The sequence below is a fragment of the Trichosurus vulpecula genome, chromosome 3 (genome assembly GCF_011100635.1).
Source record: "Trichosurus vulpecula isolate mTriVul1 chromosome 3, mTriVul1.pri, whole genome shotgun sequence".
NCBI lineage: Eukaryota > Metazoa > Chordata > Mammalia > Diprotodontia > Phalangeridae > Trichosurus > Trichosurus vulpecula.
Window position 1 is genome coordinate 52,695,340 of NC_050575.1, and position 17,394 is coordinate 52,712,733.

The window sequence follows — 17,394 nt, forward strand, 5'->3', positions numbered from 1 at the left end:
GAGTTAGCAATTCTATGGTTCAAATCCTGCTGCAGACAGAATTTAATAGCGGAATGACCTAAAATAGTTACTTAACCTATCTGAGACTCAGTTTTGTCATCTGGAGGAATGATGGAGCTAATAATAGCAACTACTTAACAATTGTGAGGAGTGAATGAGATAATGTATATCAATTAATCAGCAATTATCTTTAAGTGTAATTCAGTGGTACAGTGGAGAAAACAGTGGATCTGGAATCATGGAAGACCTGAGTGCCCCTTACTAGCTGTGTAACTGTGGGTGTCACTTAATCCCTTTCAGCTGCAGTTTCCTCATCTGTAAAATGGGGGTAATAATCAGGGCTGTTGTGGGGATCAAAGGAAATGATATTTATAAAGCACTCTGAAAACTTTAATGTGCCCTATAAATGCGAGCTACAAGTATCTTCCCTTTGTCAGGCATTGTGTAAGACACCAGGGATACAAAGAAAAAATGAAATAGTCCTTGACCATAAGGAGTTAACACTCTAGGGGGGACAACATCATGAACATTATTTACAGGCAGAATAAATTCAAAGTAGCTTTGTAGGAAAGACATTAATGGGTGGGGGATATGCCAAAGCCGCATGAAGAGGGTGGTTGGTAAATGAGCTGAGCTGTGAAGGTTACAAGAGATTCTAAGAGGATAGAGTGTATCCCAGGCATGGGGGGGACAACCTGTGGAAAAGGTAAGGTAACAAGAAGTGTATTGTCAAGACTTAGGAAGATCAAGAAAGTATATAAAGTTCTTGGTAAATGTTAAGATGCTATGTAAAATGTGAGCTATTATTATGTTTGCCAGTGGACACATTTTTCAGCCATACCAAGTACACTAAGTATTAGAGAAATTGTGATCTGAAGAGATGGAGAAAGATCGTACCCACAAGAATGAAATCCTGGATTCCTGATGTGTTGGAACATAATCTTTGAATCTTTGAATGTCTCTGGGTTGCTTCTCAAGGTGGAGAAGTCCTCATACTTTCCTCACATCCATTCCACAGCTGCAAGTTCATGATGTTAATAGCATAACTTGCCCCCTTTCAGGCCCATTTCCTGTTTAAGGGTCATTCTGAAGCAAAAGTGCTTGGGCAGCTGTTTCAGTTCAAGCCAATGAGTCACCCAAATTCAACTGCATCGAGCATTTTTCCTACTTGCTTCCAATCAGCGACCTCCCAGGTGACTATAAACAGCAAGGTTTGGAGGTGATCACCATCCCCACCCATGTCCATTCTATTGTCTGAGACTGGGAAGTTTGATTTTAGATAGAGCTGAACTTGAGCTGGAGAAAGCGTTCTGGGGAGAGAGTAATCACAGCTTGCGGGCTGGGAGTTTGTGCTTGTCAAGTTGAGCATTTGAACCTAGCTTTCAGACTTCTCACTTAATTGGATTCCCATATCCTTGTCCAACTCTTTTTACCTCCAATCCCTTTTTCAGGACCTGGAGCTATGCTTAGAGGATCTTTGTCTTCATGAACTGAAAGCATTTGATTCTCAGATAAAATAGACACCTATGTTTCTACCATTTTCCTGTAATTTGATCAAGGAGAGATTGCTGAAGTATTGTTCATTATTCAACCAAAGTCAGCAGAACCCTTTCAAATCCTGATGATTAACAATATTCCCCCTCTCCCCACCAATATTTTTCAGTGATTCATTGTTTATTCATTTGTTTGTTCATTCATTCATTTAACATCTGTTCTTTAAGCACTGGAGCATAGCCCTGAAATTTGGATGTGTCTGTACTGAAGAAAGCACTTTTCAAACCTGAAAGACTTGTGTGCATGTGAGTTAATATTACAAGTCTTATTAGTTTCTTTTCCTTCTTATCATTAGTGATACCTTTTGTTTAGTAATATAATATTTATTTATTAATACACCCCTTTCCCTTCTCCCCTTTGTAGAGAGTTTTCTATTTCAACGAAGATTAAAAATGAAAGTGAAAAAATATGAAAAATCAACCAACCATCAACAGTGTGACACAACCATTTTCTATGTATATGTGATAGCACATGCGATATTACACACTAATGTAATAAATTGTTCCTCATCTCTGCAAAGAGGGCAGTGGAAGTGTATTTTCTCAACTCTTTTTATGCTTGGTCATTATAATTAATTACTTACCACCCAGTTTTCTTTTTCTTTCTGTTCTTTGTCTTTACAGGGCAGCTAGATGATGCAGTGGATAGAGCACCAGGGCTGGAGACAGGAAAACCTGAGTTCAAATTTGGCCTCAGACAGTTACTAGTCCTGTGACCCTGGGCAAATCACTTAACCTTATTTGTCTCAGTTTCCTCACTGTAAATGAACTGGAGAAAGAAATGGAAAACCACATCAGTATCTTTGCCAAGAAAACCCCAAATGGGATCATGGGAGCATCAGATATGACTGAATAACAAGTCACAGTGTATATGGCCTTCCTGGTGCTGGTTATTTCATTATGTATCAGTTTATTTATTTTCATGTTTCTCTGAATTTTTACCAGTTTCTTTTTAAGATGAACAATATCAACAAAAACAGACCTCCCCTCTTCTGCCCCCCACCCCCCCAAAAAGCAACAACAACACTAAAAGTGTAATTGTCTCTTGTGCTATGGGGAAAAGACCTTCCTGGGGAACAAAAGACAAGAGAAACCTTTTTCTGAATTCAGACCTTTTATTATTTAGTCCTGTGTCCCATCCAGTGCCCAGCTCTGAAGTAGAATCATTCACCCTAGAGCCAACAGCTTGCATTACTTTCTTATGCATCTGTGAAGTATGGATGGTTATAGAAAGTGGAGCAAAGTAACTCCAGCAGAGTTGTTCTGCTCCTAGAAAGGCCACATCGAGGTTTGTGACAACCTGCTCTCCAATCCGCTGGTGGCCCTCAAACCACACTCATATAACTAAGACGACATTCTGTTGTGAAGGATGACTTTCATTAGCTTAAATAAGACCTTGTCTTGTTGAGAAATGTTATTTTGTAAAAATATTAGTAGTAGGTGAACCCCTGCTAGGAAATGAAAGACTGAGCAATTTATACATAACTATGAAACTCAAGCACTTGAACTCCCACTGATCTGCAATAAACTAAGGGATCTCTGCTTCAAAGAAATGATTATTGTTGACAATAGAAAACAGGGTAGCAATTCATAAATGCCCACTTCCATGCCAGTCCAGATGACTACTTACTTCAGGATTGCTTTTGACTAGTTTGCCTAGAGCAGTAGCTCCCCAGCTTTTTAATCTCAGGACCCCTTTACACTCTTAAAAATTGAGGAAGAGTTTTTGTTTATGTGAATTATATTAATTGATATTTACTGTATTAGAAAGCAAAATTGATATAGTTTGAAATATTTGTTGTCATTAAAATAATGATAATAAACCTAGTATATACTAATATAACATTTTATGAAAAATAACTATGTTTTCTAAAACAAGAAAAATTAGTGAGAAGTAGAGCATTGTTCTATACATTTTTGCAAACCTCTTTAATGCCTGGCTTGAAAGAAGACAGCTGGATTCTCATATCTACTGCTACATTCAATCTGTTATGATAAGTTGTTTTGGTTGAAGCATGTGAAAAAATCTGGCCTCACACAGTTATATAGTTGGAAAGGGGAAAAATACTTTATACGCAAACAATGTCAGTATTATTATACTAATACCAGTTTCGATCTTGAAGACCCTATGAAAAGGTCTCAGTGACCCTCGGATGTTCAAGAATCACACTTTGAGAACTGCTGACCTAGAGAAATCTCAGTAAAAGTATTCTATCTGCTCTAGGAAATCAATAACTCTGCTTTCTAGCTCAAGCCCCCAATCAGAGGCCATACTCTGGCAAAATACCACAGTTTTAAATCTCTCTCTCACCCATTTTAAGCGTTTTATAATTCCTTCTCTCTTCTGTATTGGAACAATAACATACAGTGTTTAGTCAAGTAGATGGTGAAAAGCCTTATCACACTTTTCCTTAAGAGTCAAAGCAAACACAGAAAGGTAACTAAATTTTTATGAGCCAAATATGTCTCCTCAAACCCAAGAAAGTTAGTAGGCTCCACCTTCTCAGAAGTGGGAAGTAGTGTAAAGGTATAGAGGAAGAAATGAAAAATCACTAAGCATTGTCTGAAATCTCTATGGATTTCAGCAACACATGGTCCCCACTCCCAGTATGGATCCATTCTTCCATCGGCAATCTCATGTATGCCAGCAGGAAGAGATGAAGAGACAGAGCATTCTAGGTAGGGTGGATAGTCTGTGAGAATGCCTGGAGTCAGGAGATGGATGGTCTTATCTGATGAACAGCAATGAGGCCAGTGTCTGTGTATCACAGAGAGTGTGGGGAAGGGTGTAAGGCAGAAGAAAACTATAAAGATAGAGAGGACATATTATTAAAGTCCTTTAAATCCAAACAGGAGATTTTACATTTGATCCTGGAGGTGATAGGGAAACACTGGAGTTTATTGAGTGGGGGTTGGTGAGTAATATGGTTTTTTACATTAAAAATTGCATCAATAACACCATTTTGCCTTTATCTGCCATTTTGTGAAGTTAAATTCCAACTTCTTTTAAGTCATCTGATCATGGGAAAGTTACAAGACAAGAAAAGTTACAAAACTACCCCTCCACTTTTCACCTCAGTATCTGCCAATCTCTTCCACCAGTATGAAACAAGGTGTCTCAATCCCTAAAATCCTGTTTTCCCACTCCCTTCAATTATATAAAAAACATATGGTCCTTGTGCTACTGAGAGCCTTAGACTGTATTTATTTCTGTAATCATATGCATTGCTAAATAAATTATTATCTGGATGTAACTACTCAATGTCTTTATTCCACCATAACAGGTCAGACTTTTGCTTTGGGAAGATCACTTTCACAGCTGAGTGGAAAATAGATTGGAATGGGGAGCTAATTTTGGCTGAGGGATCAACCTGTAGGCTATTTAAATAACCCAGATATGAAGTGGTAGCAGTATCAGATGAGAGAAGGGCATGTAATTGAGGGAAGATATGAAGGTAAAATTTGCTGGCTTGGCAATAGACTATATATTGGGGGTGGGAGAGGGTGAGAAGTTGAGGATGACACCTAGATTGTGAACCAGGAGGAAAAGGCAAAATGGAGTTATTCATGTAGTTTTTAAGGTAACAAACCATATTACCCAATACCCCCACGCAATAAACTCCAGTGGCTCCCTATCAACTCCAGGAACAAATATAAAATCCTCTGTTCATATTTAAAAACATTTCATAATACGCCTCTTCTACCTTTCTATTCTTCTTCTACCTTCCACCCTTCCCCACATTCTTTGTGATACAATGATACTGGCTTCATTGCTGTTCATAAAACAAGACAATCCATCTCCTGACTCCAGGCATTCTCACAGGTTTTGAGCAAAAAATAAATGGCTTTCAGTTTTGGATTTGTTGTGTTTTGTTTAAGATGCCCATAGGACATCTAGTTACAAGTGCCCAATAGACAGTTGGAGATATGAGACTAGAGGTCAGCAGAAAGATTAGGCTGAATAAGTAGATTTGAAAATCATCAGCAAATAGATCATAATTGATAGGAACTGATGAGATCATTAAAGGGTAATGGTATAGAGAGAGAAGAGAAGAGAGCCCAGGACAGTGTTCTGTGGGACATTCACAGTTAGCAGGCTTGGCCTAAATGAGCAAATGAGGCTCAGAAGGAGCGGTCATTTAGGTAGGAGGAGAACCAGGAGATAGTACTATCATGACTACCTAAGAAGAAGAGAGTATCAAGGAGAGGAGAGTGACTGACAAGGTTAGAGGCTGCATAAAGACTGAGAAAGAAAGTAGATTTGGTAATTAAGAGGTCATTAGTAACTTTGGAAAGAACATTTTCAGTTGAATGATGAGGTTGGAAGCCAAACTGTAAAGTTAAGAAGGAAAGAAGTGAAGGCATCTATTGTAGATGGCCTCCTAAAGGAAAGATACTTGCTTGTTGTCACTTCAGAGAGTAAATATCAAAAGAAGGATTTGAACACATGTTTTCCTGACCCCAAGACAGACTAAGATATAAGAAAGAAAAAGAATCATGGTATACTGAAGTAGAAACCAGAAGACTTGGTTTTGAATCCTGACTCTCTATACTAATTAGCTGTATGACTTTAGGCAAGTCACATTCCCCATCTGGGCTGCGCCTTCTACATCTGCAAAATTAGAGCATTGGACTAGATGATCTCTAAAGTGTTTCCTGTTTTCTATTTTCCAAATTCTTTCCTAGGCATTCTATGTTTTTTTTTCAATACAACCAATGGGATAATGTTTATAATGAAAGTAATGTGTTGCTTTGGGATCAAAGTTTATATATGTACATTAATAAAAACAACTTGAACTCAATAGATTCCCAGAGGAAAAAAAAAGAAAAAAAAGATTATGGGAGAAACTATAAAATGAATGCCTGAAAAAGGATTAAGTCATTGTCTTGATAAAATGACACTTCAAGCATTGGTCTGTCAATACCTGGTAGTTAGTGCATCTGCTAAGGCAGATAAAATTCTAAATCAGTAGTGGCCAGCTTTAGTTGAAGTCTAGAATCATGACTCCATATAATCTTAACATTGGAAAAGTGAAGTGGGAAGTATCCTGGGCTTGGCTCTTTCTCCTACTACGTATGTGATCTTGGACAAATCACCAAAGCTGTATTCAGTACATTGGGCTCAAATTTTTCCAACATAGTAATGCAAAATCCTAGCTCTGCTATTTGGGCAAGCCACTTTACTTCTCAGGATCTCAGTTTCCTCACCTATAAAATGCAGGAATTGGACTAAGTAGCCTTTAAGGTCCTTTTTAGATCAAATACTATGATAACTTTTAGTTCTTTACCAACAACCTCTCAGCATTCTATGATTATATGCCATCTATTTAACCCTGACCTCCCCAGTCCTACCTCTACACACATCTCCAGTGAATGAATTCCTTCTACAGTATCCCAGAGAAGTGGTATATAATATTATTGAAGAATAATAATAGTGTGGTGAGGGATTGGAAGAAATCTCAGAGAATGCTGAAGAACTCTGCTTTCTCTATTGTTCACCAACTCTGCTCCATCTCTCACCCGGGCACAGGGCCCTGGTCTCTGCTAATAAGTAGAGAATTACTTCCCAATGGGCTTTGGGACTGGAGTTTTAATAGTAATAATGATAGCTAAGATTTATATAGCACTTTAAGGCTTGCAAAGCACTTTGCAGTTAAATTGTTTCATTTGATCTTGACAACATCCTGGTGAAGTAGGTGCTATTATTATCCTTACTTTGCAGATGATGAAACAGGAGGGAACAGCCATTCAAATATCACACTACTCTTTTATCTATGCATACATTATTTTCTTATAAGGTAGAAAAGATCATGGAAGATGAAGTGGAGAAGGAGAGGAAAGAGATCGAGGACAAGGACATTAAGTGACTTGCTCATGATCATACATAGTAAGTGTCCGAAGCTATACTTGAATTTGACTTCTTGATTTTGTCCAGCATTCTATGCACTGTGCCATATGACAATAGTTTTAGTTACCAAATGAAAACAAAAAAACTTCTCCTCCTGCTGTTAACCCTATGCCTCATTATCCACTCTTCTGCCCCCCACTTACATTTGATGAAAGGGGAAATTTATGTAAATGTTGTGCATAGCAACTAGGGAGCATGTGTTTGAGGGTTGTACATCGGCACAAAGCCTGTTCATATCCCTGGAAGGGATTAGTAGTGCAGAGGTGAGGGCTGAGGAAGGGAGTTATTTCTATGGTGCTATGGAACAATTTGTATTCATAATAAGGCACTATAGAATTTTAGATGGAGAAGGGACCCCAGAGATAATGTAATCTTACCTCTTTTGTTTGATAGGTAAGGGAATGGTGCCCCACAGGGTGAAGGAACTCAGGACTACACAGCTAGTTAGTGGCAGAGCCAGGATGAGAATCCATCTGCTGATATAGTCCATAAAGTACTACTGTTCTTGTCTGTTCTGTGCTTTGTCTACCCCCCCACCCCATGATCCCCTATTGGAATCTCTCTCCTCTCTAATGAAATCTTTACTTAATAACACTCACACTGTAAACTCTAAGCGCTGACACTTGGATCTGGCTACATTCAGTGCCAAACCAAATTCCTTCACCTTCTCAATAAACTGAACACATTTCTCTCTTTACTATTGAAACTCCTGTCTCTCTTGACTAGCACATTGAAACTCTTACTCCCCTGGAAAATAGTCTGTTGCAAAGTTTAGGATTCATATCATGCTCTTTATAGAGGGAGAGTACCAGAAGAAGGAGCTGAAGAGCTCTTCACCCCATTGGGCCTGGAAAGGTGTTTTTCTACTGCCTGGATTGCTACCAGGCAGCAGCCATTCTAACACTGCACTACTCTTCTATCTATACGTTCATTATTCCCTTATAAGGTAGAAAAGATTGAGGGCAGGAATGGGGTGAGAGGGAGTGGGGAGACAGAGGAAAGAGAAGAGCAGACATGGAGAAAATGTTTTAAAGCTGAGATTAATTTGCAGTGATTGAAACACAGAATGTGGCCTGTGGCATATTCAGAGAAATATTATTCTCTAAAAACGAAATCGGAGCTACTGTCAGTTAGTTTTAAAAGCTAGAGACAAAAACCTATTTCTAATGTTCTTACTGCCTAATATTGCCATTGCTCAAGGGCTGAAGAAGAGAATGGATTGTATCAAAGAAATTGCAGGGAGGGACAGCATTTCTTTAGGCTTCTTCAGAAATCATGTGAAGCATTTTGAAGTATCCTCAAGGTAACTCTGAACTGCCTGAAGCTGGAGATGGGCTTGGGAGTGGATCGATATAAAAAATATCTCAGCTCTGCATGAAGTGTCTCAATGATTAGAGGAAATGGGCTATAAGTAACTTTACAACCTGGCAAAGATTCCATCTGTGGCATCAGTGGATCACAGGCAAAGCACCTCAATTACTAGTCAAGGATGTACATCTCCATTACTATTACATATCTGCTCCAGGAGGGCACTTAGGAGGGACACTTTGGGAAGCCTAAATCCCATGCCTCAGTCCTTTCATTCTAGAATAAATGTAGCACTGCTGGTCATTTTGTGCACTAATTATATACAAGGGAAAGCTTAGCATTAATTACTCAAGTCAAATAAGAGCTATTCAGGCAATACCTTTTGGTTTTACTTTGGCTATCTCCATATTTTAGTGTGCTCATTATAAGAAAATCATTTCTAATTGATTTTGACTCACTTTCAAGGACTAGCAGAAAGAGTAGAAAGACATTCATTAATCTGCAATATAATTACTCAGAGCTGGGGAAAAGGAACACTATGGGCAAGCAAATGTGCTAAAGGAATACTTCAGAGCTGTTCAATAGCAAATGCAAAGTGGGAAGGAAGAGATAGACCAAGTTCTTAGTACTCAGTAGGGACTACTGAAAGAGAAGCACAGAGTGAATGTACATACCCCTTTGTAAAAGAGCCTCTATAGCTCCGAGATAAGGCTCCTTTTCATCTCTGAAGTTATTTCTGAGGTAAAAAGAATAAATCAAAACAAGATGGTTTTTTATCTGAGATGGAACAGAAAACTCTTTGGGATGGAACTCCTACAACAGTTTGGCTCCACTAACAGGGTTCCTACCTAACTTAGCAGCTGCTGGGAGGCTGGGGCCTGAAGACCGGCATCTCTTGACTGGAAACATCTGTTTAGAGATACTTACAACTCTTAGCCTGGCCCCCCTTTTTTCTCAACCTTGTGACCTGAATTGATTAGAGAATCATATCATAGTGGAAACAAGATATGCTAGGTCAGAAAAATAGTCATATACTGGGTCATAAGAGTAAATTCCCCCATTACCTATGAGCTAATGCCATAAGGAGCTTTCTCCTCTCTATTACCCCCCAGCCCCTTCTTGATAGAAAGCTGAGGATTTTATAGAGGTGTAGATCAGTTAGACCAGGGGTGGGGAAACTATGGTCTTGAGGCCCTCTAGGTCCTTGGGTGTGGTCTTTTGACTGAATCCCAACTTCATAGAACAAATCCCCTTAATAAAAGGATTTGTTCTGTAAAACTTGTACTCAGTCAAAGGGCCACACCCAAGGACCTAGAAGGCCACATGTGGCCTCTGCCACAGGTTCCCACCCCTGACTTAGACCAAGGGTTCTTAACCTTTTTGTATATTTTCAGATTCCCAGAATGATGATTTTAAATCTATAAAATACATAGAATTATAAAGGAAACAATTATATTAAACTATAGTTTATGTATATAAATATATACATACAGATGTGTATACGTCTCTGTGTGTGTATGTGTGTGTGTGTGTGTGTGTGTGTGTGTGTGTGTTCTGACTTAGATCATTACTCCTGAAAGGTAGTGTTGTACAGTGAAAAATATGCTAGGGTTAGAGTCAGAGAATACCTCATTTAACATCTCCAGAATGACATTTCCTCATCTGCAAAATAGAGGGGCTAGATTAGATGGCCTCTACCAAAGTGTCTAGCTCCAAATATCCACTGATGTACAAATATATAGGGTTCAGCACGTAGTAGGTGTGTGTATTGGCTGATAGGCTTCATGACACAGAGAATCAATTAATCATGCGGGAATTTTTTGATTGACTACTCTGTCCTTTGTGTATATCGGAAACACTTATTCATTTTAGTCCATGCCGTGTAATTTCCTGTTTCAAGATGATTTGCAATTAAAAACTTATTAAGCAAGTTTGCCAATAACAAGGGAAACCAAATGTCAAGATGTGAAACTATTTAATTATGTTTAAGAAGTGTTCTGAGCCAAAGGCCATGTGAAATATTTTGTTTTCCCTATAATGAACAATCAGTTCTTATTGAATTCTAATTAGTCATAATAATGTCCAGGCCCCTGAAATATCAGTGGTGGGGGAAAAGCTAGTGGAACGATTCCATTAAACAATTGCTGACCTTGATGACTATTGATGTACTCCTGTCTACAATGTGGAATTCTGACTGTGTAGGGGATATTGACACAGGTGGAGGGAGAGTTTCTATCAAGTTCCAGCTAATATACCCCCTTCTACATAAGCCTTTGCTGATCCCCCTTATTCTAGGACCTTCCCTCTGTTTATTATGTCTTATTTATCTAGTACACATCTTGTTTGTATATAGTTGTTTGCATATAGTCTCTCCCATTACACTATGAGCTCCTTGAGAGTAAGAACTGTTATTTATCTTTCTTTGTCCTGCCCTTAGCAGAGTGCTTGGTACACATTGGGGGCCTAATACTTATTTACTTGACTTGAAAACTTATCCAGATAGCTTTACCTTAAATTTATTTATGTACATAAAGAGATTTATATGCATATATAAAGTTAATTTGTTCAATTCAATAAAAAATAATCACCTCTCTTCTCCTCTCCCCCTGCCCTTTTTGGACAGCTTAACTCTATGTTCAATAAAATGGCAGTTTCTTTGTCTAAAGTAATTCAGACCACAGGAGCAGAGATTTAGACGTGAAAAGGACCTTAGATAACCATCTAGTCCGGAACCTTCATTTTACACATGACAGAGATTAACAGAAGTAAAAAGTGGTGGTTCTGGGACTGGAACCCAAGTCTTCTAAAGCAATAATCTTTCCAATGTGTCACATTGTTCCTCCCCTGCTCCATGGTGTAGCATTGCAATGTTAGACATCTGTGTGTAAGTATATGGAACATATTATAAGAGATGACTGTTGGATTTTAAACCTTGTTTTATAATTTGGGATTACAGGATTTAGAACTGGGGGGGGAACTTAGAAATCATTGTCTAACTGCCTTATTTTACAGATGAAGAATCAGAAGATGAGTGAGAGAGAGAGAGAGACAGGCAGACAGAGAAAGAGAGTGAGAGACAGAGAGAAAGAGACAAAGACAGAGAGAGAGAGACAGAGAGAAAGAGAGGGAGACAGACAGAGAGACAGAGACTGAAACAGAAAGACACTGAGACAGACAGACACACACATAGACAGAGACAGAAAGAGACGGGTTCTCAATTCAATTCAAATCAAGTCAATTCCATAAACATTTAGGTTGCATAGCTAGTTAGTAGCAGAGGAGGGACAAATCCCAGGTCCTCTGACTCCAAGTCCTGGATTCTTTCCATATCCCATGCTGCCTAAATTTGTATTTCCTTTATGAGGTTGAATTAGGAAGTTGTGAATAAGGGCCAAGGGTTGGGGGGGTGGGGTGGGAGAATGAGGGATAGAGAGTAAAGAAAGCACAGGAATAGAGAAGGCATAAGAAAATGTGGTCATGGATAAGTCAACCTCTACCAGCACGCAAATCAGTGTATGCAAATAAGTTAACTGTAATTCAGTCAGAGTTCCTAGAGTTTTCCTAATTTCCATTTCTATTACCTTTGAGTAATGTACTCCATGCCTTTTTTAACTGGATCCTATTCTGAAAATGACCTTATTGTGGATCACTCATTATCTTATTTTAGGAGACTCTCCCTTTGAATTCAGGCTGTCTACAGGAAGGTAACTCAATAGATCATTTTGGCTGAATTCAAACCATCTGTTTACTTGTTTTTTTTTTCTTCTTCTTCTGTTGTTGTTTTACACTATTGACCCAATTGACTCATTGTTTGGTAGCATTGAAGACAGAGCTTAAAACCAGGGGAGATCAAAGTGCTCACACAATGTTTAAATTAGACTTCTTCTACAGAATCCCCAAAGCACCAGTAAAATTGGTCAGTCTAATCAGATTGAGTGGAAAAAAAATCAGTCAAAATGGTTGATTTGGTCAACCTCTGTAGAGAGATTTAAATTGTTTCTTCAAAGGCAAAAGGGGATATATTTCATTATCTTCTCTCTTTTTGTCTGGCAGGTTGCCAGATATATAAATTTTCTTGACATAGGAAGCAAAAGTCAGAGTCTATGAGGGCAGGTTGATGGGAACTTTGCTACAGGTGTAGGATAAAGGAGGCATTTTCTCCCCGTTAAGGTCTGGAGACTGCTATCCCTGGACTTCAAGGTATTTCAGGCCATACTCCCATGGGACAGCCACAGGAGAGGGAGAGGGAGACAGAGAGGAAGAGGGACAATGTGTGGTACAGCAACTTCACCCAAAATTAAACTCAGAGGCTTCTTAAGTAGGAAGCAGAAATGGATTTTATTACGTTTTGGAGGGAAAGGGCAGTCTCTGAACCAATAGACAATCAGTACAGAGAGGCAGTGCCCAGAAGGCAGAAGTTAGCTTTATACCCTAACGGAAACAATCCCCACCCCACCACTGACCTTTTACTCTCATTGGTGGAGTTCAGGCTTACAATCTAAATATGGAAATCTACCACCCCAGGTACAATTTAGCCAATGCCAACTTTAAAAAACACTTTTATCCTTATTTGGCAACATCTGTAATGGGGCGGGGGTGGGGTGGGGTGGGGTGGTGCGGGGTTCAGGCTGCTCTGAGTTTCAGATTCCTACAGGTCAGGTGATTTGGAACTTAGGCCTAACTGACAATCAGAAGCCCTCTCTGAAAAATCTCCACCCCCATTCATCCCACTCAATTTGCAGAAAGGCTGGGGCTGAGATTTTATGAGAGGGCTTCACTTATCCCACTCAAGAAGAAGCAAGGTCTTGGGCCAGACAGTGGAGGATAGAAGAAGGAGAGGCAAACTATCCCTTCTCTTGAGTAATTGCATATATAATGGGACAGGCCTTAGCAATGCTCTTGCCTTCCCCCACCTACCTACTACCCACTGCCATTACTATCCTATCCATCCCTGTTTTAGCCTCTGGTAAAAAAATAATCCTAAAAATCTGGAAAAAGGTCCTTTTCCCACCATACCACGTCGTTAATCATGAGTTGGTATCATGCCTACGTATTGCTGAAAGAATTGTTAAATCTTTGAATTTTAGTCATGGAAGTGGCCTTGCTGTGCATCTGGTTCATTACCTCATAGGGAGAAGTAAATTATCTGCTTGTGGTCTCCCAGACACTCAGGGTAGAATCAACTAGATTTTTTACTCTCAAAAGTTCTTTATTCTGAGATGGAAAATAGAAACCCTTGATATTTCAGTAGGGTTCAGAGGAAAATCTCTTATTTTTTTTGAAGGTAAGTATACTGGAAATTTTAGCATCTGCAATGGGTTTCTTAAACAATGAGTTTGGTTTTTCAATTATGACTTCTCTTTCTTTCCCCTATTTTCCTTCAATACCATTGAATTTTCCATGCTTCTTGTCCCTACTCCTCCAAGCCAGATTCTCTAAACCGTGAGTGTGCAGAGGTTATCAGGGAGAGAGGGTGGATTTGGTGTTTCCCAGTAACCAGAGACATTCCTAATTGGTCCTTATCTTGCTCATTATGCATGTGTCATCATTGCCCTAGTAACAGAGGCAGAACAGGAAAAAAAGACTAAAGTGGGTACTAGATAGGAAGTGCAAGATGCATTGCTCAGCTTATCAATTAATTGGAAAGAACAGATTAAAAAACAAAAAAGCATTACTCTCTCTCCAACCTTCTGGCACCTGGAGGAGTGGCTACCTGTTGAAAGAGGACCCATTGTACTGATACAATTAGATTCTAAGTTTGATTTTCAAAATGACTTTGCATATATTAGGTGATTAATATTTTTAATCGAGTCAATGAATAAGGAGGAGATTTGGTGTTTGTTGAGCTCTGCATGGGTGTATTCCAAGAGGAGAAAAAAGGAAAATGTTTTCCTTCCCCAAGCTCATTTGGGCTTCATGTTGCTGTTGTTGAATCGATCGTGTCCCACTCTTTGAAACCCCATTTGGGGTTTTCTTGGCAAAGATCCTGGAGTGATTTGCCATTTCCTTTTTCAGCTCATTTTACAGATGAGGAACTAAGGCGAATAGGGTTAAATGACTTGTCCAGTGTCACACAGCTAGTGAGTGTCTGAGGTTGGATTTGACCCAACATTTTGATTCCAAATCTAATGCTCATATTATTATACCATGACTGCTTCCCAATATTTTCATTCAGTCCTCTTAGAATGACCAAGCTTATTCAATAGCAGTGGAGGGAAACTTTTTAAGACATACAACTTAGTGGTTGACCTTCCTAATTCATTTTTTGGTTATGAATTGAAGACTAGATTAACTTTCATGCATTTTTCCCACATTAAGATCCCAGTACCTACAGTGAGGGAGGGGATTTTGAGAGGGTTCTTTCCCACTAGCATGCTATTATTGCCAAATTGGAGTCTTCCCTACAGAACTGGTTTTCTCTTCCTTCCCCAGAATACTTCTTACAGTTTCCTAAGATTGTTTTGTTTTGTTTATCCCTCTCATTCAGATGCTCATCTAAACTGTGTTTGGAGCTTTGATAGCTGCTCCCACCTTTTTATTTTTTATCCTTTTAACATGTTTTTATCCTTTACAGGACAAGCACTTTATAGAGTTACTCAGTTTCAAGTAATTATCATAATAATTATAAGAGGACCATAGCTCTCAATTTAAAATCTTGTCACCCATCACCCTTTCTTACTTTTCTTAATATTAGCTAATTTCTTAACTTGGGAGGATCTGAGTTATACCACAAAAGTCTTGTGTCCCTTTTATAAGGAGATGTTGGTGTATGCTTGTTTCTCTGTGGTTGGGAAAACCCATTTCCCTTCTGTATTAGAACCAGGGACCCCTGAATTATACCATGATTTTACTCTGTATATCTTCTCCCACATTTTTTTTCAGACAGCAGCAGATCAAGGGCAGAATTGGGCTTTATGATTTTGATATAGTGTAATTCATAATATTCCATTTTTATGTACCTTCCTTTCCTTATCTCCTTCTCCTAATCCTTCCCTTATCCCTTAACTCCCACTTTCCAGGGGAAGTCAGGTTTTTAAATATGTTACCTTTTATCGTTATCATTGATAATTCAAGCATCCTATTTCTTTGGTTTGGGAACAATGATAATGGAGTCTGATGGATAGCTCCTTGGTTAGTGAGTTTTTTTTTAATGATTTTGTTTTGAATAGTTACTACATTTATAAGAAACACAATCTCTAGACTTTAGGTACTTAATGAGATATTGAAAGGCTATCGACTCTATTGCCACAACTCATAGTAGAATTGTACCTAAACCATCGAATATCTTTGTTCCTTGAGGACTATAGCAAACAATAGCATATAAACTGCTGTGTCAACTATCAATGGTACAATGGAAATGGCAATGAGCTACCTCAGACCCGCACATGGGCCACTTGTGGCACACCAAAGCATTTGGGGCAGCCTGCAAAAAAAATGTAGAGGAAAACATCCTCTACATTTTTCACAGGCCACTGGAAATCCTTTGGCATGCCCATGGGCCTTAGGTTGTGCAAGCTTGAGCTACCTGGAAGTGTGGGAAAATCATTTCCCTCAATTTTCAGTTTCTTTTTATGAAAAATGAGAAGGGGTGCAGGGCATGACTAAGTGATCTCTAAGATCCTTTCCAGCTTTTAAAGTACATGAATCTAAACTTTGGGGCCTTAGTCGGATATAAGGTAATAAAATCAATTGTTTTCCATCCGCTAGAAATATTGTGGGGAAAATAAGACAATGGACTATTTTCCTTTCTGACTCAGAAGAATACTATTGTGAACAGGGAGAGAAAATTGTTTTCCTTTTATCTGCCTAGTGTTCTCCCCTTAGTTCTCACCTACAGTAACTAACATGCATACAAAACCCTATATTTTGTACAGCCATCTTGTATATATAACATATTAAATTATTTTGTTTTATCATTTTCTTTTCACATTAGAAGAACATGCAATGGGAACCATAAATAGAGAACTCAGATAATCAGTATCATCATATACTCCCAAACACATATGCAAATATATATGTATGTATATATTATCATAATATGTGTATGTATTGAATATCTCTCTGTATGTTTACATATTTTCTTGACAAGGAGAGATACATGGTGACCAAAAGCAGTAATGAAAATTGAAGAGGCACTATATGACATTGGAAACTAGTGTAACAGCAATGCTACTTACTGCTACTGTGGCTGTGTAAGGCCAATAACACCAGCACATAGGAGGGCTGTTACCACAGGGTCTTTGATCAGCTTTTCTAAGGAAAGCAACCCTAAGGGGTTTACAGTCTCACTTTAATCAAACATACATATATCATTCACTTAGTTTAGGGGAAAAAAGTTAGCACCCTGAACTTAAGAGCAAATACAAAGAGAAATTACAAGCAGAGAAAATATAAATGGAGCAAATAACACAAATCTGGTAACTATGTATGTATAGCTGGCTGACCAAAGCTATACATACATAATTACCAGAAAGAAGCACCAACATCTGGGTTTTCAAAGGCAAGGGGGCTCCAATGGCTACCAGAGTCTAGTCTGGCCAAATCACCAACACTCTTCCAATGAGCGTGCCCCCAAACAAAACCTCTCCTCCTACAGTTCTGAGAGTTCTCTATTCTAGATTCTCA